This window comes from Ambystoma mexicanum, chromosome 6p (genome assembly GCF_040938575.1).
Source record: "Ambystoma mexicanum isolate Mex_15411 chromosome 6p, UKY_AmexF1_1, whole genome shotgun sequence".
Classification (NCBI taxonomy): Eukaryota; Metazoa; Chordata; class Amphibia; order Caudata; family Ambystomatidae; genus Ambystoma; species Ambystoma mexicanum.
Window position 1 is genome coordinate 789,121,857 of NC_090935.1, and position 23,203 is coordinate 789,145,059.

A 23,203-nucleotide genomic window follows, 5' to 3' on the forward strand; every position below is an offset into this window, starting at 1 on the left:
GGCGAAGGCACCCAGTCTGTAGACCTCGGGTGTCTTATGGCCTCCGTATCAAACGTGTCTGCTAGATTTTCATCCACTGGGGAATGCTTTGGTACCTCAGGTTGGAGAGATTCCTCTCCACTCACCTTGTCTGGAGTGTACCCCGCATCCTCCACTTCCCCTGTATTATACACCCCTGTGGCAGGCGGTCGAGAGCCTGGCACTGCCACGCTTTTCAATAAGGCTTCTTTCAGCCTCGCCACTGGCTCTTGGGGTCTCAAGTCTACCCCTTCAGGATGGCTCAGGCGCGTCAAAGAGTGCTTACTCTTCCGAGCCTTTTTACTGCCCTGATTATCAACCCCTGAGTCGGGGTGTCTGGCTGAGGTTCCCTCGCTGGGGCTAAGCACCCTCTTCTTCCTGGACTTTTCCTGCTCTTTTTTTGCTGGTTAAGCATAGCTTCAAGGCTATCTAGCCTCTGTGACAAGGGCAATACTTCCTCTGCTACTGCCTGCGATAATGAGTCTCCCAGGACTCTCTTAAAACTAAGGGAGAGATCCTGTTCCTCTCCTACAGGCTCTTCTTGCCATTCACCAGAACACCACTCTGGCGTGGTGGACCTAGACCCTCTGGGCTCTTTGTATTGTGCCATATGGATGCTGTGGAACCTCAGCCTTGGTATCAGCCCACGAGGTGTCTTATCACAGTGTGACAGCAGGCAGATTGAGCTGCAGGCAACGTTAGAATTCGTATTTCTCTTTTTTTTTAATGAAAGAGTTAACTATATACATTGCGCCGCAGTTTCTGTTCACTGCACTGAGTGAAAAAATGGTTTGAAAGGCGTGGTGGCTGCTGGGGCGCTTCTCTCGAGCTTCCAGCCGCATCCGCTGGGTCCTAAAGCCCGCTGGGAGGAGCGTTCACGCTCGGAGCGATCTGAGGCGGCGGGCCGGCTGCCTCACGCGAGCGCGATCATTCGCAGCTCCGGCCCGCTCCTGCTATCCTGCCTAAGCACGCAACACGGCTCGCGTAACTGTAAAGGAACTGATCCCTACGTTCTATTAAATGCAGGTACGTAAATGTCAAAACAAAAATAAGCCGCTCACAATTCTTCACGCGGCACTAATATACTTCACTTTCTCATTGAATACCATCTTATAAACAATACTAATAATGCACTCCATTAAATTCGGTAAATCCCATACAAAGCACTAGAGATAAAACGAATAACAAAGCACTTATCGTGTGGGACAGCAACAAAGAAAGGAGTGGGACTCAAGAGAGGGGACTATTATTCATATGGTCAGAGCCTGATTGGATGAAAGGAGACATCCAGGACTACATAAACCCAGAGGATCATGGGGATTCGTGGTTTAAAGAGACTTTTATTTCATTTTCAAAACTTTACTATCCCTGTTTTGTTTTTGACCCCTGAACTCCTGGGAGGAAACAAAAATGTGTTATCAAAGTTTTTAAAGAAAGTAAAAATGTGTTAAAGTTGAATTGCTGTGGGTACAGTAATAAAGAAGAAAGGCATAATGCTCGCCTCCTGTCTCGCCATAGAATAATCTTCCCAATAAAAATAGAAAACAGACATAAAGGAGCCTCCTGCCCTATGCTTTCACCTGCAAAACTCCATGGACATTTTCAAATTGATGGTACCAGCAGAGCAGTGCTGCTGGCAGAATGGCAAAATGTCTTACATTACATTCCAATCTAAAGGAAAGTATATATCTTTTAATGTGCAGCTTGTTCCCTTTTTTGTTCCGGTGATTCTTTACCATTGCATTTCTACTAGCTCTTTCTGCTTAATCCACATGTGTCCATATTAGCACCTGCACTGCACCATACACTTCCCCAAAAGTCTTTAGCTCTTGCTGTCCGTTTTCCCCTAACACACACTGACTTATATATTTCATGTGCATGCAGTGTTAACAGCTAGATGCTTCTTTTACCTGTGTTTTTCTGCTCTCTAATCTGCAGCCCTAAAACACTTTCAGAGAAGCAGAACACTAGTAACAGTGTAAATCCCTTGCAACCATGCAACCCTACAAGGATCTCGGAAAAAAACAGACTTGGTGGTGGTGCTGACGGATTGCTTCCGATTACCTCTACATTAAACCCCAGAGCACTGGGCCAATGGAAAATTAAACATAAGTGCCAGAATGGCTAGTGGAGCATGAAGCGAGTTAGCGCCAGCAGTAGCACCAGAGGCCTCATAACTAGAACACCAACAGTACAATCAGAGTAAATGAAGGACTGGGCTGGAGTGTCATGGTGTGATCAGTATTGGGTAATTGAGATTTGGAGCATGTGATAATCTCCTCATGTATTATTGCGACCATCCTGATACTCTAGTTTCTGTGAGCAATGTTGTGACCTGACATCCTCGAAGTACTTCTGCATTGCTGTGAACTATGTCTCTGTAATGTCTAAGATATGGCAATATCTTTCTTCCAGCATATATTGTGGATCTCTAGGTTGTGTTTGGAGGCAGCGAAGACATTTATCAGTCCAATCTTAATTGAGTTACAGTATAGCTGTGTTCTCTTCAGGGACATAGATGGCAAAATAGGGGACGTGTTTGGTAAGCACAAGGTTTGAAACTGTTTTGTTAGTTCTGCTACTGTGGAGGTGTGGCTTGGTGAAATCCGTGTCCCAGGCAGATTTTGTTAGATTGTAGTTCTCTGAGACTGTGGGCCTGTTCACGAGTTGGGTGGTATCCTCGCTGGGATACCACCCAATTTTATTAGCATTGGCGCCCACCCGTTCGGCAGTATTACCGGCGGATCACGGGTTAGGTGCTAACTGCAAGTCCCCATTGGGACATTGGACACAATGGGGAATTTCTGGTGCAATTACCGTGCAGTAATACCACTGGTGGTAATTGTGCCGAAGATGGGCATCTTCTCTGCGTGTTTACGCCCAGATCTGCGCTGAGGGTAAACACGCCAGACTCGTGATAGGGTCAGCACTTAAATGCAGCCGTAACAGGGTTACGGCTGCATTTAAGGGCTAACGCCCAACTTGTGATCAGACAGTGTGTGTTGTGTTGCAGTGCTCAGGGATTTGTGGGGTGACTGTGTGGTACTCCAACTTTTTGATCTTATGGTGGACGGCTGTTGGCCTCTTTTATAAAGTTTATTGTCAAAACCTTATTTGCCTCCTTTTTTGAATTGCGTATACTTCTTTGAACAAAGGCATTTGTAATGTAGACTGTGCTTTGCTCTTGTTTTTTCTCATAATGTGTTATTTTTCAATATGCTGTAACGCAGAGGAAGGGGTTCCACATAGGTCTCTTCTTAGCTTGCACACATTTGTTATTCTGTCTAGAGATGTTTTCCACTTCTTGTTTCTCTTTCACAGTGTACTTTTTGATATTCCCGGAACTCTAGGCTATGGAGAATGTATGAACACCAACGGCTTTCAGACACCGTTGCTTGGACATCATCCACCCTTTTTCCAAATGGTTCCATGCCTTTAGAGCTGTACATAGACCACAGTATGTTTTTGCATTGGTGAAGATGTATTGTTATCCATTTTTTAATTGAAATGAGGGGCAAACCTCCCATATCTTATAAGGGGCTGCTCTTCAATAATGATCTGATGTAAAATGCCCATCAATGGTTGCTCACTGCTGCAATCTGTTTTCTAAGTTACTTTGTTGAAAGTTTTCTGCCCACAGAAGTCCTGGTCAGGTTTCAGTTGCACTTGGTGCTGCAAAGAATGCTTGGCAACACTAGAAGTTCATTCAATGGTTGAGAAGGTTTATTCTACTTCAATTAACAATGTCTTCTGCTACATCTGAATTTTTCATATAAAGGCTTCTTTTTTCCTGAAGATGAAATCCCTTTGGACTGTATTCTAAAGGTTGTCTGAAAGGAGCTCTCCCTACTCCTCTGTTTGAGTAACACTTCTTTTATTTAACATTCTAAGATATAAATATGTCTGAAAAAGAGTGTGGCATCAGTAAAGTAAGAAACCACTTTCTAGACCTGTGCTTCAGTACCTGTCCTTTACAATTATAACAACATCCGGCACACAATGTACCTTTTGCCTTGATGCAAGCCCCATTGTCTCACTGAGTACCTCAGCACAATATATTTGTTTTCTTTTCGTCAATATGCCTAAAGAAAAAAAAACGTGTACCATTCCACTCTTGCCATGGTGTGGAGTGTCGCAGATGCTGTCAATAATTCCACAATTTGCTTAGATAAGTTCAAGAATGTATTGTCAATTTATTTTAATACTTTTTGAAAGCTAGTTTGCAGACTGGCTAAACTAAGAAGATTCACTAGTCTAGTCTTTACCCTTGTGTGGGGTCCATCAATGCTAGCCCAGACTTCCCTACTTCCTTGTTTCCCAGCTGATTGTTCGGCAGGACTAGCGCAAGGTAATCCCTACTGTCTATTGCCTCTTAGGTCTGTGAATGAGGGCCCAAAGTCTTCTCTGTCTCGCTCTCTCCAGAAATGTCCAACGACGACCTAGTCTGATCTTTTCCAAAGATAAGGTCATGGTAGGCCTTTTTCTCTCCCTTCATTCCACACTCTCCTTCTTGCACTCTCTCTCCTCTCCCTATTCTTTCTCTTTCCTACTCTTTCACCTACTCTCTTCTTCTCGTCTTCCCTCAGTTCTCTCTCTCATCCCCCTGCTCTCTCCTTTTCCTACTGATCTTCCTTCAGTATCCACTCTACTCCTATTGCCACACCACTTTCTCTCCCCCTCTCTACTCCCTCCTGTTCTCTCTTCTTTCTTTTGCCAAACACTCTGGTATCCTCACCCTTCCCTCTACCCTCTCCCTCACCCTCTGATGTTTCTCACACTCCTGCTTCTCCAGCATGGATTCACATGCTCATGAATATTCCCCGTCGTCAGGCTGGGAATCCTCAGTAAAAGAAAAATCAGTTTGTTTCATTTCTGAACTGTCTTTCTCCTAACAACCAACAACTGAGCCCTGGGTCATACTGCCCACAGCCAATGACCTAAGCCCCTCCTCTGGCAGCCATCTTCAGATTTCTACTGAACGTTCAAGTGTTGGGAGTCCTCATGCTTTGTTCTTCAAGCTTTTTGCTGAGTTTTCGCTTTTTTCGAATGGTCAGTTGAGCCTGTGTGCTCCATCGATCATCCTTCTGACTAACGGGGACCCATTTTCTAACTTCTTTCAACGCCCCTCAAGGGCTGTTTTCGTCGAGTGTTCTAATTGGTGGCACCAGAAGATTCTTCAGGCCTACACCACGTGGATCATGTCAGACGAAAAGGAGGACAAAACTTCCCTCTTCAAGATGTGGTCCGACTGTGGTTTGCGGAATGTATACATGGACAACAAACATTCCCAGTGTCTTTGTTGCCTGTACCCGACACACAAGGAGGAAGATTGTGTGTTTTGCTGTGGCTTCTCGAAGCGCACGTGAGGGACCGTCTTCAACAGCTGCAGGCCAAGGCATCTGCAGGGGTATGCCTCTCCCAGATCGGGAACAGCTGAGCGGTCTTCTAAGTCCTTTGAGGGCGCCCCACCCGTGGGGGCCCAACACAAGGCTAAGCACTGCAAGTCCGCTTTCATCAGGGTCGTCGCTGCTGCGGGTCCCGCGACAGTCAGGGCGCGGCCATCATCCCCATCTGCGTCGATCTCCAGTCAACGCTCTGGTTCCTCCTCCAAGAGAAAGTCGGATAACCCGGGTAAACTAAGGGAGTACCCAGAGAAGACCAGGCAGGAGAAGGCCAAGCAGGATGCGGTGTCTGACCTACCTGCGACGGAGAAGGCCAAAGGAGACAAAAGGTCTGATCTGGCCCTGAAGGAGAGGGCCAAGCGGGACAATACCTCCGACACGGCCGGGAAGGGCAAGGCCAAGCAAGACAAGCAGCATGGCCTCGCCGTGTAGGCCCAGGTACACCAGGCGAAACCTTCACCCTCCCTCAAGGTGGTGGTGGCTTTCAAAGGCCATAGGGGCGGACCCACAGGGTGCTCCGGCGACGGCAAGGGTGACCCTTCCTCCCAGGAGGGAGGCTTCGAACATACCCACTGAAAAGACTCCAGAGAAGAGGATGCCGGACATTTGCCCAAGGCCGACCCCTCTGGACCCGGAGAGGGGGGGGGGGTGTTGAAGACCTTCAGGGAACTGGCATTTCTTCGGCTGATGAGGATGAGATAAATTCTGTCCATACCGTCCATGAGGGCGTGATGGCGTCGAAGGAGACGCCAGGGACTCTGGCGACGACAATGACAACTGGTATACCGTTGATGGAGGTGACGACGGGGTCCAGGCTCTACCCCTATGCCCTAGTGGCCACCTAGAGACTTTTCATTGGACATCTTCTCAGCGCTCAACTCGCTGGTGTCCGAGTTGCAGAGGAGGATACCTGTGATCCTGCCATTCGCCCCTCCCGCGGTGCCAGTGTCTGTCGCCCCGTTGCCACCGGGGGAACTGCCAGCCAAGAAGAGGAGGAGACACCTGATGCCTCCATGCCACCCTTCTCCACCCTCTCTGCTGCCCCTTCTCCCCAAGGGAGATGGAACCGGACACGCGACGACGGGCGCGGATGACTATGGCGTGATGGGGGACCTTCCGTCGCCTCCGCCCAGAGCCTCTCCTCCGGACGAGATAGGATCGTTCAATGTGATGATCGCTCGAGCATCGGAGCTTTTCCAGCTCACGCCAGAAGAAAAGAAGAAGGAAAGCTTCTTGTATCCGCACCATGAGGCGAAGCGGAAGACCATCCTCTCGGTCCCTCTGCTGGACGATGTTCGGGGCGAAGGGCTGGCTCTGATGAAGAACCCCTCTGCAGCCCAAGCGAAGAGAGAACGGCTGGAGAAGTAGTACAGGTTTCCGGATGCTGCACCCAAATGCTTGCAGTCTCAACCGTCACCAGACTTGGTGGTCTTGGTGGCCGCCAGGAAGAAATCATTGGGCTTGACGTCTTCTGCTTCATCCACCCCCTCCAGACAGCGAGGGGAAGAAATTGGACTTGATAGGTAGGAAGGTTATCTACTCTGTGGCGAGTATGGTCAAGGCTGAAAACGCCCTCGCGATCGTGGCTAGATCCGACCGGGAGCTGTTTTTTAAGCTCGCTCATTTCCTGGACTTCCTCCCCAACGACGAGCGGGTTGAGGCTTTGGAGATCTTTCAAGAAGGTGAGGTGGCATCAGATCATGCCATCACGGTGGCCATGGAAATTGTGGACGCGGGATTCCACCAGATGGGAAACAGCATTTGCCTTTGTTGTCATGGCTGGCTCAAGGCCACCAACTTTAGGCAGGAGGTCCAGATAAGGGCTTTGGACATGCCCTTTGACTGGGACAACCTGTTCGGAAAAGCTGTGGATGAATCCCTCCAGGCCATCAAGGCGGATACTGAGACAGCACTCCTGGGCACGCTACAACGATGACGAATGTCCTTTCATTCCTCAGGAGGGAAGTCTAGCCGGTCTTAGAGGGTTTTCAGCGGGGGCTCCTCCTCTTACCACCAGCCCTCACGCTCCTCCACCCAAGAGGCGAACAGGGGCCGCTCCCAGGCTTTCAGGAGCGGTCACCCTCGTCGTCACCCTCGTCGTCGTCAGGGACCGCAGGGCAGCAGTCCACCTCCAAGCAAGAGTGTACCGACCAGGATGTCTGGCCTTCATCCGTGCACCCCATCGGGAGGCTGGCTGGCGAACTTCGTCAGCGTGTGAAAGACCATCTCCACCGACCATTGGGTGCTGGACGCTTTCGCCCAGGGACACACTCTAGAGTTCCAACGAAAGTGTCCCCAAATACAACTGGTGGCCCGGCAGGAAAACAATGTCCCCCAGCTGCTGCTGGAGGTTTGGGCCATGTTAAAGAAAGGGGCGATAGAGCTAGTTCGAAAGCGGCTCCGGGGCTCCGGAGTTTACTCAAGGTACTTCCTCTTACGAAAGAAGACCGGGGGCTGGAGGCCCATTCTCGACCCACTACGACTGAACAAATACATAAAGTCCCAGAAGTTCAGAATGGTGACTCTTCAACACGTCCTCGGACAACTGGAAGAGGGAGACTTTCTGTCGTCGTTGGACCTGGAGGATGCATACTTCCACATCCCCATTCACAAAGGACATCACAAGTTCCTGCTCTTCATTGTTCAGGGGAAGCATTACAAATTCAAGGCCCTTCCTTTCGGACTGAAGTCTGTGCCCAGAGTGCTCATCAAGTGCCTGGTGCCGGTGGCGGCCCATCTATGACTGCACGGGATCCAAATCTACCCCTACTTGGACGACTTGCTCATCTGGGCCAGATCAAGAGACATCGCCGTCGACCACACGGTGAGGACCGTCCGCCTACTGACAGATCTGGGGTTCTCAGTGAATTATGCAAAGTCCTGCTTGACGCCATCGCGGTGTCATGCCTGGTGTCGCTGTCAGAGGAGTGGATAGCGGCTATCTTGGGCAATTTGCAACGGCTGTTAGCACTGAAGATCGCCACGGTGAGGGCCATCAAGTCTCTTCTCAGCATGATGTCGTCATGCATTTACCTCATACAACTCTGCAGGTTGCTGTGCCTGCTGCATGAGTTCCTGGATGTCCGTTGGGCCAGGTGTCCGGAAGCTTCCAGGACAGGATTGCGCTCGATGAGTTCCGTTGAGTGATCAGGTTGTGGGGCGTGCGCTCCCATCTAGCCGGAGGCACAGATTTCCAGACCGCCCCCCGTACCAGGAGACTGTCATGACGGACACTTTCCGAAGGTTGGGGAGCCCACACCGGCCTTCTTCACGCCAGAGGCCTGTGGTTACCGGAGGAGATGTTGCACATCAACGTACTGGAACTACAAATGGTTTTTTGGGCCTTCAATTCATTTCTGCTGTCCCTCGAGGGCAAAGTGGTGAGGGTCTTCATGGACAATACCACCACAATGTTTTACATCCGGAAGCAGTGGGGCACCAAATCCCTGGCGCTATCCAGAGAAGCGCAAGACTTGTGGCACTGGGCTTTCATCCAGGCGATGTTCCTTGTTCCTTTTCACCTAGCAGGAGTAAAGAACACTGTTGCCGACTCCCTCAGCAGGGAGCTTTGCTCTTGCCACGAGTGAGAGCTTCTGCAGGATCAAGTGAAATACCTTTTCCTCAAATGGGGGAACCCCCAGATCGACCTGTTTGCGACGGCGACGAACACCAAGTGCCGGAGGTTTGCCAGCAGGTTCCCCCAGCCGGGGAGCATGGGGGACGCATTCTCATTCCCTTGGGAAGCCCTGTTTCTGTTTGCATTCCCTCCGTTGCTGTTGCTTTTTCGTGTCATCAATCAACACAGACGGTACCGGTGCAGCATGATCCTCTTTGCACCAGCGTCGCCGAGGCAGTTCTGGTACCCGGACCTTCTCAGCATGTCAGCGTTGCTGCCAGTCAAGGTTCTGCCTTGTTGGGTGTCCTGACCCACGTTTGAGCTATCATGCTGCAACCTTTGGTGCTGTGGGCTTAGAAAATCCAAGATGGCCAAAAAGCCCACATGTGCGCCAAAATCCAGGAGAACCACACAGTTTGTGCACACTAAAATGGTTGCCTAACTTGCCACCTACCAGTGCGAGCAGGATGGGCCGGGGTGCCATGAGTGAAATGTGTGCCAAAGGAAAAACCGCACTTTAAAATTACCTTTGGTTTCTCTGAATGCCAGCTCAAAATGCCTATTTTCAAACATTGCAACACATCCAAAAATCTCACTGAACACCAGCGGACATCTGGCAGAATGAAGTATGTGTGCATATTAAATCTGGGAAGTTGAAGAGCCCCAAAACAATGTTCATAACAAGACTGGCTGAGCTCTGCAGCAGCCTAACTGAAACTGGATTTAAAACTACCAAAAATCGAAAATGTTTAAATTAACTGAGTGACCTACTTTTGAGTGTCACATAGTTTGTAACTGTTAAAATGTCATAGTTTCGAACTTAGAATCAGCATTCTAGCTGCATATGTAAAAATTGTCTTGACTTAAACTGGGGAACAAAAAGTGACATTTTACCTGAAACCTGGCTTAAGGAAACTGGAATTCTGCCAGACAGCTACCCCCAACAGGAGTGGGGGCTTGCCCAACAAATGCATTCCCAGGCCTGGCTGCATTCTGTTGCTCCTGCCAAAAGGAGGTCACACACTCTCTGATTGAATTACCAGGGGATTGCAAGAAAATAAAGAAAGGGCCCAGGCAGATGGTTTATCAGGGTGGTCGTAAATGGCTTCCTTTTGAACAAAGCCCTGCCTTGACTCAGGCAGATGGTTTATTGGGGGGACCGTAAAACATCTTCCTCTTGGCAGAAGCTGGGAGGGGCAGGGTCTCTGAGCTTGGCAGAAACTGTATAAACTGGTTTCTATACCATGTGACCTGAAAAGACACACCCCTGTTGGCCAGAATATGATTCTAAGAAAGATGTATAACTCACAGTGCGGACTTGTCAAAATTATTTAAATGATACCATAATTCTTGTGATTTTTCGGTGCACGTTTTAAGACGCGTTGGGAATTTGTGTGATGTTCTGGGGCAAAACCCCGCTATTTATTGACACCACAGACTCTGTGTTTAAGCTAGAGACATGGGAATTTACTGGAGTATGTATGGACAGGCCGTGTATATGTGTAATTGTTAATGAAAAACCAATGTTGCAAAACCAGTTAAAAAACGCAAAATGTTGCCAGTTCTGAATGCGAGCTCTTAGAAACATCAGAGTTTGAACAGAGTATACCTCATGTGATCCGTGGTGGGTGCATGTAATTTCAAACCACTGTGTATCTATGAAATATGTCTTTAGGTCAAATATAGATTTGTGTGTAATTTGACAGGGGAGTGTCCTTTCTGCAAGCCATTAAATGACATCATTCTGACACACAATCCTGTTCTCCAGTGAGAACGCAAAGAATTCTCCAACCTATCAGAACTCTGAAGGGGTTGGGCCTAGAAAGCTAGCCTCTCCACCCACTTTCAAAACACATAAAAAGAGACTGCTGGGACAGGTAGAGACATTCAATTCCATTTGCTGCGGAGCATGCTGACCGACGACTTCACATCCAGAGATCCTACACTTAGACTTCCAAGCTAAACAGAGACTACAGAACTTTGAACCAAGAAGGCCCACTGCAAGCAAAAGTATTTGTCAGCAGGCCCAAAAATCATTTGCAGACTATCAACAGCCGGGCGAGCTGTTTGAATTCCCTGCCTAGAACATTGCTGTGTCCGGAGAAAGCGGGACCAGGAGCCGTGCAGACCGGTGCTAGACCAGACCAGCAGAACCCAAGATCCAGGAGCAGTGCCGGTGACCCAGAAAGCAGAGCTGTACTCGGAACCGGAGACCAGATCGCTGTGAAGTGCTGTGCGCAGTGACCGGATCCGTGACAAAGTCGCCTTCCTGTCCAAAATCTCTTGCGAGTACTCAGCAAAACTCAGAACATATCCCTTAGTTTAATATGATATAATTCAATCTATTTAACCTAAGTAGAACTGTCACCTGTCATTTTCTAGCTGCAAGCTGTAACCTGTCGCTTTGAACTTTTAAAATTTCAAATCCGAAAAACTACCTTTATTTAATCGTCCGTATCTCTGGAACCGTTTGGGCTAGGAACTTGGTTTAACTTTCCTCTGAAAGCTCAGAATCTCGGCTTTTCAACAAGCTTAGAACCGACTTGCTACTCCTTATACTTTTGCCGTAATCGTGATTCACGCATTCGCGAATTTTGCCGCGATTCGCGATTTGGTTAAAAATCCAGCCACGTGTGAAAACAGCAGCTTCCTTGGTTTCCTTTGCCAAAAATTCGTTTAACCTGCTAGTTACTCCTAGATCCTTGCTAAAGTGAGCCTGAACTCATCCCAAGTATATTTCACTCACCCTGAACCTCCTAAAGGGAATTAAAACCATTTTCAGCATATTCCTCACTTCATTGCCAGCACATATAAAAGCATTTTGGGCCTGTGTTTCAAACTTCTGTAGTCTAAGCTTGCTAGGGTGAACTGAATTACATTTGATTGCATTTCTAAGAACTGTGTGCTCTCCTCTTCATTTCCTTACATTGCATAAGGGGGGTAGTGGATTGCCAGAGAAAAGTGATTACATTGTTTTGTTGAAATCATATTGAGTATTTTCTGTATTGCATTTTCATTCAACATTGCATCCATCTGAAACTAGATAAAGCATTCTCTACCACCTTATTCTTCTGTTCCTATTCCCAAGCGTGCTACCTCATCCTTTATACTACTCCTGGGTAATCAAATCAGTTTATTAGTAGAACATTACCCATTGTTGTTAACTGCTCATGTTCTGAAGTGTGATATTAATTATTAATTTATTATAAAGTGTGATATATATATATTGTTTACATTCTCAAATAAACCGTTTAAACTTGCAAAACAGAACTACTTCTTGGCTCAGTGGGGTCAGGGGGGTTCCAAGAGAGGGGTGTTATATAGGGGTAGTCATCCAGAACTCATGAACTGGACATAAAGATATATCAATAAGGGTTTCCATTCAGTATCCCATACTAGGCATTGACTTAGCTGTAGTGCTGTATTGAATCCTCTTACAACTGGTTGCGGATCTTCTCGCAAGGGAAGAAGGCGCCATTCTTCACCATGACCTGGGGTCTCTGAACCTGAAGGCCTAGCTCCTGCAGCATTAGAGTTCGGTGGCTACGATCTTCCGGCGAACTGCAAAGAGATTCTTGCCAGGGCGTCATCTACTTTAAAATACTACGGACACAAATGGAAGTGCTTTACTATTTGGTGCCGTTCTCAGAAAATCAACCCTCTGCGGGTCATAGCCCCTCAAATCCTTCTGTATTTCATTCACTGAATCGGGACTGGCTTGTGCCTCCATTAAGATACATCTGGTGGCTATTTCCCTCTACACCAGATCTCCGGGACGGTCTTCTCTGTGGTCATACCGTCTAGTTAAGGAGTGCATCAAAGGACTGTTTTGCTCGTTCCTGCCGGTGAAGGCCCTGGCCCTGGCGTGGGAAATCAAAGTGGTGCTGACTAGGCTCATGAGGGCTCCATTCACACCTATACACTCAGTTCCGCTCAAGTTTCTGTTGTGGAAGACAGCTTTCCTGGTGGACATAACCTCTGCAAGACGAGTAGGTGAGATCGAGGCCCTGTCATGCAAGCAGCCTTACTTGACTTTTCACAAGACGAGGGTGGTGCTGCGGAAGCACCCCTCCTTTATGCCCAAGGTTCCGTCAGAATTCCACCTCAACGAACCCTTGGTGTTACCTGTGTTTTTTTTCCGACGCCTTCGTCCCCAGCTGAAAGGACTTTGCACTCACTGGTCCTGTGAACCATGGGAAGGCCCTGTCCAAGACTTCCATTTCCAGGTGGCTCTCTCGCTGTATCACTCACTGTCCCCGGTTGGCCAACCGACTGCTGCCTGGCCGTCCGAGAGCCCATTCCACAAGAGCAATCGCTGCTAGAACAGCATTCCTGTCTGGTGTGCCCCTGCTGGACATCTGTAATGCTGCTACGTGGAGGTCAATGCACACCTTCATGTAATTCTACTGCATTGACAGGGATTCCAGGGAGGAGTCCAGAGTTGGCCAAGCAGTGCTGCGCAACCTGTTCGCTTGAAGGTGAGCCTGGTGAAGAGGTAAGAGATTGCTTCTGTTGAGCCTTTGCCACCTCCCGTGGTTGTGCATGTGTGTACTGATATGTATTCTTTATTCATGAGCATGTGAATCCATACCAGACCCCATGCTGGAGAAGGAACAAGTTACTTACCTGTAACTGTTGTTCTCCAGCATGGGTCTGGCATGGATTCACATGCAAGCCCTCGCGTCTTCCCCTCTGCGGCTCTTCTCTTGGTCCTACTGCCACTTTATGTGCTACTAAATTTGAAGATGGCTGCCACAGGAGGGGCTTAGGTAGAGGGCAGTCATTGGCTGGCGGCAGTATGACCCAGAGCTCATTGATTGGTTGTTAGGAGAAAGACAGTTAGAAATGAAACTGAAACTGATTTTTATTTTTTACAGAGGATTCCCAGCCTGACGATGGGGAATATTCATGAGCATGTGAATCCATGCCAGACCCATGCTGGAGAACAACAGTCACAGATAAGTAACTTGTTCCTTGCTCCCTCTCACTCATCTACCACTCCCTGCCATTCTCCTACCACTCTCTGGCTACAACTGTCTCCTCTTTCTTTCAACCTTGCTTTCACTCACTCTTTCTGACCAAATCTCTTCTTCTAGTCATCCTTTACTCACTCTCTCTCCCGCCCTCTCTGTCATACAAAGATATTCGCTGTGGAGGAAATGGAGAAGAGGCATGGGTTATGTTAAAAGCCCACTTCAAAATGGCTTCAGAATGGTTGACAGAAAGAATTACAGAGACACCGTCTAGCGTTTCCCAATATGGCCGCCGACATTCTTGTCTGAAAGAAAGTTACCAATCCCTGGTACAAATAGCTTCTGACATCACAACGCTGTGCGTTGCTTCTATCTTGACCCAAACGCTCCTTTGTGTATGCTTTACTTTGCTCCTTGCAGCCCCCCTTGTTCCTTTCCTTTTTACATATGATTTGCCCTCCCCATCTTCTGTTTGACTTTCCCTTTCTTTTGTTTCTCTCCTATCTGTACATTATTCTGCTACAGATCAGTCCAATTGCCTCCTATCTATCTCCGGATCTGAGGCGCAACACGTTCCCCAATACCTCCCTTCAAATCGGGCTTTCTGTGGCTCATGCCACAAGTTTCTACGACCGCTGCCACAACCCACGGTCTCCTAACAATCTTTCTACACCCCTGCCAATAACACAGGATTTCTTGCCGCTCGTATCTGTTTTTCTCTTTGAAGTATCACAATACTCTCATAATTTTCACAGAGTGAACCGTTTGTGTAATCCATTTATTGCCCTCTGCGTCCATTTGACGAACAGATGAGGTTTCATGGGGCTCCGTGTCTAATTCCTCAGCATTTGGAACACGTTTGCCTTCCTGGAAACTATTGCTGGCCTTCCTTCAACCCTTTGAAGCTTCCTCCGCCAGCGGACGGCACTCAACACTCCCTTTGCGTTTTTTCCCCCAGCAGGGTTTCTCTGGCCTTACCCTGGTCACTGGTATTCATTCCCAGAGACAGGTGTGGAGTCAGAAAAGCACCCCTAATTCCACTTTGTCCACCTCGGTACAGGTAAGGATCCAGTGGATCAACCCCTTTATACAGCTGTGTGGACATAACACTCTCTCTCTTACAACCATTCCAACACTCACTCCAACAACAGTCACTCCATTCTCTCATATTTGGTATCACTCTCTCTCTGACACCATACCTCACTTGCACTCTATTGCACAGTCTCTCAACATGGCCTCGCCAATCCGCTTCAGCTTCTGTCCTCTGCCTGGTGGATTAATCTGCCATCTCTTTTCCTGACCTCACTCAAACACCCCTCATTAATCCCGGGCCTTCCTGACCTCTTCCTCCAACTGGTCGCTCTCTGCTGATCCTGACCTCTTGGACCAGTAATTTGCTTCCTTTTTCGTGGGGGCCTAGGCAGCGGGTCCCATGTTTTAAGAAACCCTCTTTAGCCCCGTTCTTCTCTGCACAGGCATTTGTGGGTTTGCTGTGACCCATGGTTTCCAGACGTTTGCATCACCTTCCTGCTATCCACTGGAGTTGATGTTCTGTCCGGTAATCGGGAGTTGGTGACTTGGCAAACTGAGTTTCCCACTGGGGATGAACTGCATCCTGGAGCAGGGGGTTCTGCAAGACACACGAGAGAATGTCTGCCAGATAAGAGGCCGCAAGGCATGGTGCAACAGACAGTGGTGCTAAGGTTTCAGTTATGCATGGTGCAATTAGGGGGTTCAGAGGCTGGTGCCCTTGCAACTCTCCGACTTACATATGGGGAAGGATTGGCTCAGGCATACACCCTAGTAGGCTGCCTGCGCTAGGTTGGGAGGGGGTTCCTGTCCCCCCTGCTACCCTTGGGAAGGTCAAGACCCTGATCAACACTATCAATTAAAAGTGCTTATTGTGATGATTCACAGCATCTCGTCACTTCTCCACAGAGGGGAACCCTTCCCTGTGAGGCTGGAGAGGTGGGCCCACTATGCAACAACCCCCCTAGGGGTGGCAGAATGCAGGACGTCGCAGGGAGACACTTCCCTCATGGGGACAAGGACTCTTGTTTCGTGATGGAACTCCCTTACCTTTGAGACCATGCAATCCTCTCGGTCTTCAAAGAAGCAACCTGAGAGGGCTACTGTCTGTTGTTGCAATACCTGCTCCTTTCCTTAGATAAGATTTGACTCCACCAAGACGAGGAAGAAGGAAAGGAACAGATAAAGCAATACTGAATCATCTGCTAAAAGCACTGAGAGGAAGAAGATTGAAGGAGTTATGCAAACTACTCCTTTTACAGCTCCAGGCAGTACTGGGAAGAGGTTGCTCTGAGGAAGCATGAAGAGTACTTTAAAGACACAAAGGAAAGACTGTTGTACTCCGCTGGGGACGACCCAGCTTCAGGACCTAAAAAGCAAGGAAAGACTCATTGAATGGGGAAGCCGACATGTAATCTGACAGCCCCGGGAAGTTCAAACCTGGGAAAGAGGAAGTCTGAAGAGGGAGCAAGTCCTCGGTCGAGTGGACGCCATGGAAAAGTCAGAGGAATCCTCCTTGCCAGGCGTGGTGGCGCGCGCCTGTAATCCCAGCATGAGTGCGGGAGGCTGAGGTTGTGTATGGGGGTTTGCGGCTGCTGTTCGCCTCCACTGGTGATCTGTGCTAGAGCTATTCTGAGTATATTCTGTGATCTGTGCTAGAGGAATCCTCCAAAGGAGAAGGGCTGATGGTGGTGTGACCTCAGGGAGGTGGACCGCATGATTGTTTTAACAACACCAACACTGAGAGACCGGAGCTCCTGCGGAGCCGCAGCAGCACGGAGCGACGAGAGTGTCATGACGAGCAGCCGAAGGGAGCTAGCTAACCCAACATCTTGGGAAGAACCAGCTACATGGTTCCAGCAAATAAAAAGTAACGGGAGCTAAGGTAGACCCGGTAGGGCCTTGGAAAAGGGTGATGAATACATCGGGCGTAATCTCCCTCATCACAGTAACAGTGCCAAAGTTTCCAAGAATGAGCAGGGTATCTTCTTCCTCAGTGGAACCAAATGAAAGAGCTCAATAGTGAAGAGGGCCTCAGGAGTGATCTCCCTCGTCACAACAGTCAGAGGAGGGGCATCCAGAATCTGGTAGTTGCAAGAGTGGTCTCTCTGCCAATAGTGCTATTATGAATAGTGAAATAATCCATACTCAAGGAGAAGGCCAGGGAAGCCTGCGAGTTTATATTGTGTTTAAAAAGGTCAAATTGAGGAAAGTCCCTGGGAGGAAAGGCTGTTACAAGAGACTGTCTGAAAACAGCCTCTGTGGCGAATACAGTTTGACCAGGAGAGGGGAATTATTCTCCTGATTTTCCCATTTTTGAATCAGAAGCTATTTCAAATGATTGTTGGAAGTCAGTCCAAAGGTTGCCCCAGTTGACCAGGAAAATGGAGCCCTTCTCCTGGCCTCACCTTTGTTATCAAGAACTTTTGCACAAAACTGTTAGGCCTGCTTTCTGAGGTTGATCCTCTTGAACCAGGAGAATGGAGTCATTCTTCTGGCGTTGTTTGTTAAAACCTTTTGTTATTAGTGGTAGGGTCAGAATAGGAGAGCGTTGGACAGAGGACAATATCGTTACTTTGACATCCACCCTGATGCAAAGCACCCGAGTTATTATTCATTTAGGTAGGGCAAACCTCTAGTGATTGTGAAAGTAAGGCTTTTTTCTTCTTTGTGAAATACAGCATTTGAACCAAAAAGCCACTCCTTTGTCCGACTCCTTCTGACTTACCACCTCATATGCAGACTAAGGTCTACACGCAGTATATTCATAAAATGAGTTGAAGCAAAGTGGAGCGCCGCAGGTGGATGGATCATTATGTATGCCTGTATCACAATGATTGGCTGGTTAGAGGACAAATAGAGAAACAGTATCACTACAGAAATCATCTCTCCTGGATTTCTCTATCAACCTGGAAAAATCGCAACCCACTCGCCCTCAGAGGGTCATTTCGGTGCCCAGTTCAACACGGTTGTGATTGTTCTTAGAAACTCCTCACTATCTCTCGCATGGCCCAGACCTTGAACAAGCATCAAGAACCTATAGAGATGTACATATGGCTTTCGGGAAGATTCTTCTCCTGCATCACCCTCATACCATATTACATATGCAACCAATTAAAATCTGGACTGCAGGCGATCAAATGTTCAGGGCAATAGGAGTACAGGATTCTAATGGATGACATTTTTCGGAGACTATTGTTGTCATGAGGAGAACCTAACTCGTGGAGCTACCTTTCAAGACACGCGTGAGATAAGTGATCAGACACGTCTGTGAAAGGGTGGAGAGGCCATCTTCAATGGCTTAAGGGATAATGTCACCGGTCGATGGATGAGACACAGCGGAGTTCACTTTCCAGTGCAGTGGAATATTAGTTTTATTCTGGTTTTATTCTGTCCTGTGAATATTCAACTCTCAACAGTTTGTGCCATTGCCTATATGTCACGCTATATTTTTCCTTCAGCTCATATCCATTTGGACTCCATAATCGAAAGTAATTCTATGGCGTTTAATCATGTTGCATGTATCAACTCCTTCTGTAAGCCATTTTTGTATTGTGTGTGGAACTGGAATGTTATTGATAAAGCGGGTTGAGAGAATTAACTTTTCTGAGGTGATGGGGAAAACAGATAAACCAGCACGTCTAACAAGAGAAGATGGTGATTTTGCCCATCATCCAGCAGGAGCTTTCTAGAAGAAATTAGCAGGTCATTTCTGTAAGAGCTACTGCTTCAACGACACGTATCTGCCCACCTTTATGAAATGGATAGTTCAGGGAGGCTTCCTTCCCTATCTCTAATATCCAAGTTTCGTTTCATGAATATTCTGCGGTGGTTTTCAACAGGTCATGCAGACATGACCTGCAAACTTGAAGGTCTGCTAAGAGGGTCAGCTTGTTGTGGGTTCGTTCTAGTACGGTGAACATGCTGTCCTGGTATTGTTTTGCAAGACATTAAAGCTGTCTTGGACGCTGCTGCTATCTGAGAATGATTTTGTGGTCAGTGAGGTGGGCGCTTATCTTCTAAATACCTCTTATTTTAGGGAAAATGTTCCCGGCCCTCATCGACAATAACATCAGGGTGTATTATATCAGGAAACTGGGAAGGCTCTGCTCCCTACCTCTATCAAGGGGATATGCCATGAGTGTGAACTGAACCATCAACTGGTACAAATCATTCAAATATGGGGCCCACCAGAAGTGGATATGTTTGGAACAGCACAGAACTGTAAATGCCATTGCTTAGCGATCAGATATTTGTTTTTTGATTCCTTGGATAGGAATATTAGCATAGGCTTTTACTTTGATTCCTCTGATCAAAGTACTAACCACAGAGATTTACAATTGATTGATTGATATTTTATTTCTATCGCGCTCGTACACAAGTGTTTCAGAGCGCGACAAGGCAAGGGAGGGGAACATGGGAGAACAAAACAGCGATCTTACTAGGCCCAGTGACATTGAGAACGCGCAAGTGCATGGGAGAGGGGGGAGGGGAAAAGTGCATGGAAGGGGGGAGAGGTGGAAAGTGCGAAGCAGAGGAGAAACAGATAAATAACAATAAATAAATAATAAAGGCAACCAACAGTGGTAATGCAGCCAGCAATTTGCAAGTGCTAGGTTTAAGGCAGCAGACAGGGTAGGTCCGATAAGTGCAAGAAGAAAAAGGGGGGGCTGTATGGGTACAGATACAGACCCCAGTGCAAGGGGTTGCCCGGAGGCAGTGCGGGAGGGTGACCGGATGAGCAGGTACCTGGGCCCAAAAGACAGTGGGTGGGCAGGTGCACGGTGCCAAGAGAGAACAGATCGACAGGGGAGACGGGGAGCGAAAGCAGAAGAAAAGAGGAAGGTCTTGAGGTGCTTCCGGAACCGGAGATGGTTCTCCTCAAGTTTTAGAGTGGCTGGGAGGCTGTTCCAGAGGGAGGCCCCAGCCGAAGACAGAGATCTACCCCCAGCTTGTTTCTTAGAAAAACGACTGACCCTGAGTGAGTTGGAGGTAGAGGAGCGAAGAGCTCGAGAGGGGAGGTATTCATGCTGTCTGATTCTAATAGCACCGGCTGGGCCAAGACAACCATCATTCCCGGACCTAATGCAACTTGCTGCATGTGTACCAATATCGCTGCATCCAATGCAAGATCTAGTGTCCAGGGACAAGAGTTGGGTGTACCATCACAACCTGGCAGTATTCAACCCTGAAAGTATGGCTCCTGAGTCTGCAGAGCATGAGCACTTAAAACCTGTTTTAAGGATTGCTGTTCCTTTTTTCTTTCAGCGAGAGCTACGTCAATAAAGAAGGAAAATACTAATTAAAGTTAAAGCACTTCTCTGCTGTTAGTGCAACATCTGCACCTCTTCAAAGCGCTTCCTCAACAAATACTATGTTCACTGCTGACCCTGGGCAAGCCCATGCTTCTATTAGAGTGCAGTGAGCTCAACACATGACGTTTTGCTAAAAAAAGAACCATTGAAAAATGAATGAAAGGACTGTTCTGTTTCTTTCATTTGATCCAGAATATTATACTTATCTTGCAACTGAAAACTATTTCAAGCAACCTGATTGGCCTTCTTTTTGAGCCGATACACGAAGCAGACATTAAAACCTGAGAGTGGAAAGGGTATTTTTTAGTAGCAGTTACATTGGCAAGGCAAAAGGGAAAAATATTAGCATTCACAATCAATGAACCATATATGTATTTCTTTAAGGACACAGTATTATGAACAATTCCGAAAATTCTTGTCTAAAGTTCCCACTGAATTTCATCTAAACAAAACAGTGACTGTATGTACTTTCTTTAGCAACTGTCGTCTGCAGGAAGGAAAGCATGTGAATCTATGAAGGATCCAATGCCAAAGAAAGAAAGTCACTTACTACAGTTCTTCAGCGTTGGCATCTTTCATAGATTGATGTAGAATCCACACACCTTTATTGCTGTGCAGTGTGACAAATCTGGTCAAGTCGTCCCTTTTCCTGAGAGGGGAGCAACTGCCTGTGAGGCTAGGGAGGTGTGCCCGCTCTGCAAGACCCTCACTCGGGGTCTGGGCTAGTGGGACCTCACTGGGAGTGACGCCCCTCTCCGGGACAGGGACTCCCAGTCCGATAAGAACCTGGGACTTGTGCAACCTAATTGTATTCCTGTTTTGACTACAACAACCAGTGTCAGACCCTCCATCCTGTTGGCATCGGGCAATGCTTGATTTCATCTAAGCATTAAAGACACACCTTTGTTGTACGTGATATGTTTGAATTGGAGAGGAGCTGTGAATGTGGAGTATTAAACTCTATGTAGGCGGTGTGCGATTCCTATACAGAGCAGAGCCCTCTGGAGGAGACGTCTTGAAGGGGTGGAGCAACACTTGGCCGCAGAGCCCACTGGAGCGTGGAGATCGAGGCCAACGCTAGCCCAATGCCGAAAGGCTGTCGTTTTCTATGACCTTGCAGTCCAGATCGGCAGAAGAGACGGAGAGGTGCCTGTATTATTTGGTGGTGCTATCACAGACAGGCCTCACTGGGAGGAGCCTGGATTCTCAAGCTGTCTGCCCAGAGGACGTTCGCTGTGGAAATGAGCAGCAACCAGGAGATGAACGCTACCACGGAGAGACTACCGCTAAGAAGTACGGATGCTTCATATGCAGGCAGGGATAGCTGACAAATTTACGTAAGCCTTAGAAACCTGAGCAGGCAAGCACCCAATGTGAACCAGAGTGAAAGATCTATGAACAATGTATGTAAAGGTTGGGAAAGCCGACCAGGTTGTGGAAACCTTCGAGATTCCGATTGGGCAAGCGCCCTGTGTGTATTACTTGAATTGAGAAAAAACAAGTCTGTGGGAACGCCGTAGGACTTTGGGACGTCCCAGAGGCATAAAACAGCTGTACAGAGAACTGAGGCAAGAGACCCTGGAGAGGTCTTAAGAGAAACCTTGTTTCCTGAGGAAGAGGGAACCATAAGGAGGAACTTTTTATTTGGACTAACAAAAGCTGAGTACTTGTTTTTTTTGGTTTGGTGTTAACAAACTTGGAACCATCAACAGAGCACCCAAGTGTATGGGGCAGGCAGAAGCCAAAAAAGAGCTCATTGCTCGACCTCTCTTTTTAGTTCAGTTTTCCTAAGTGATAGGGCCAAATTAGTTGAATAGGATTTTTGACCAAGGTCTATTTTCGATAACAAATCACCCTTAGTTTTAGGTAGGGAATTCCCTCATATAAATGGGGCAAGCTAAGAGTTCTTTTACTTTTAAATAAAGATTCTTTAGAACATCTTTAGTGGGTGGTCCTAGTCCTTCTTCTAGTTTGCTACAGCGGCTCAACTAGATTTGTATGCAGTCACTCCATATGGTTTAAATCTGAACATGGTCTTTGGGAGCGGAGTTTGGACTGCTCCAACTCATTGCCTTTGGAGAAAACGATTGGTGCATAGGCTATTTGGGATGCTGCAATTTTTTAACTTTACAATTGCTGCTTATGTAAAAGTACAACTGACAATTTGGAGTATTGAAAGAATATGAATCTTGTAAAGATACCAATGCTAGAGACATGTGGTTACAGGTAAGTAGCTTTATTCAAGTTGTTGAAGTCTTTGTTGCACAACAAGGGCATGTGGCATGTAGGGTGTGCAACTTTGCTTTATGGCACACCAAGTCTAACAGCTTCCACAAGTATTGGTTATGGCATGGTAGATGTCTTGGGGGATTTGGAACAGTTTCTACATTTTGCATGGACACACCCTGTTCCTCAACAGGCATTTCTTTGCTGTAGGCGTGAGTTGTTAGACCACTGAGTAGCATCTTGTAGCAATGCAGTTTCAAGTCTGGTCATTTCACCCCTCACTCCCACTCATCTCATAGGGGGGGGGTTCATTTGAACTTATTCATGGCCAGCCAACTGTTCGGTTTCACATCTGCCAGTCATGTAATTTGGACCTTTGAAAATGTCTGCACTAAGAGTTTGTGGGTATTTGAAATATAACACAGTAGTATGCTCTGTTAAAAGGCCACTGTTATCACAATGGAGAATTACCTTTTCAGTGCCAGAATTCAATTGAGCCCTTCAACGTTTCGATCCCTTCCAAGATTGTGTATTTCAGTAGATCTGCTTTTGAGTAGTATAGCTACATTCAAAGTATTTAAAATTGTGGCAAGTCCATCTTGGAGACTGGGTGGAGCCAGTCTA

General features: G+C 47.5%; 1 protein-coding gene across 1 annotated transcript in view; it reads left to right on the plus strand.

The window, feature by feature from the left end:
- The window catches only part of LNPEP (leucyl and cystinyl aminopeptidase), a 1,221,122-nt gene that overhangs the window by 951,706 nt on the left and 246,213 nt on the right, over nt 1-23,203 (plus strand). The window lies entirely within an intron of this gene.